Below are 1,249 nucleotides of genomic sequence, written 5' to 3' on the forward strand. Positions count from 1 at the left end.
CGGGGGCGGCCGGGGGTTCCGCTGCCCTCACCACCCCACTTAATTCCGCCATGGAGGGCTAAATTCCAGCCCTTTTCTCTTAAACTTGCGCCCTGACCAGGCTGGGGAGGGAGATGGCAGCTTTATTAGCATACTTTTTTGCAGACAGACGGCAGGACGAGAGACGGGGGCAGGGAGAGAGTGGCTGAGGAGGCAACCCTTAAGCTGGCACTAAACATGGAATAAAGTATACATGCCATGTACACAAGAACATGTACACATTTGGACTGACTGAGTGTACAGTACTTAAGGTACAAGTAGTGCTCCTTGTAAAAATATTCTGTACTGAAATTAGTCCGATTTTCGGACAGTCAGAGACGACATCCCGCCCGGACCTTGCCGAGAATACTACCTAAAATGTGTCCTCGTGCCCACGAGGGTGGAAATTCGCAATTTCACCAACTACGCACCTGCTCTTGAATTTCTTGAAAAGTGTGTTGTTTTTTTGTTTTTGGCTTTTTACGTCTGTGCCAACTTGACCTCCGAAAAGGGAAGGACAGTGACCACCGCCGGGGCACAACTACCGATTACCAACGACGTCGATGAGGCGGGATGAAGCGGTCTGGGGTGAAGCCTTTTGTATTCGAGGCGCGCGCCGCTCCACCCTCGGCCTGCAGCCTACCCCTTCCAGCCCGCTCCCCCCCGCCACAACCCCCTCGGTTCCTTCTACGTTCGGCAGGCCGCCGGCTAACCACACGAAAACGCAATTTGCCAAACCGAGTGTGCGCGTGAGGGGTAGGAGAGGGCGCCAAGGAGGGCTGCAAGAGTGAGCCACCGCGCCGGCAGCGCCACCTGACTCAAAGTTCATCCGTCCAAATCCACTGTTGTGTGTGCGTGTTGGGCCGGCCGCGCGCGCGATGGTCGGAGCGGCACATTGCAGAAAAAGTATTCAGATTGAGCGGCCGCAGCTCCGCACAGCTCTCAAAGAGACTCTTGCTGTCGAACGCGCTTTGTCCGCGCTGATCCTCGACGATTCCGTTTCCCCGACCGGCCGCGGGCCGCGGGCCGCGCGCACCCCGCTGCTGACGTGGAGCCCACTAGACGGGAGACTTTCATCCCACTCCTCCCCCCTCAGCCCTTCTTCCAGGGGCGGAACGGGACGGGACGCCAGAGCCCTGCCCACTTTTCCTTTTTTCCTTTTCCATTTTCAGGAGTCGCCCTTTTGTTCGCAGCCCGGCCGGCGGGAAAGGTCATCCTTTGTGGGGCGGGG

The sequence above is a fragment of the Frankliniella occidentalis genome, unplaced genomic scaffold (genome assembly GCF_000697945.3).
Source record: "Frankliniella occidentalis isolate FOCC.00 unplaced genomic scaffold, Focc_3.1 Scaffold15, whole genome shotgun sequence".
In the NCBI taxonomy this organism is placed as follows: Eukaryota; Metazoa; Arthropoda; class Insecta; order Thysanoptera; family Thripidae; genus Frankliniella; species Frankliniella occidentalis.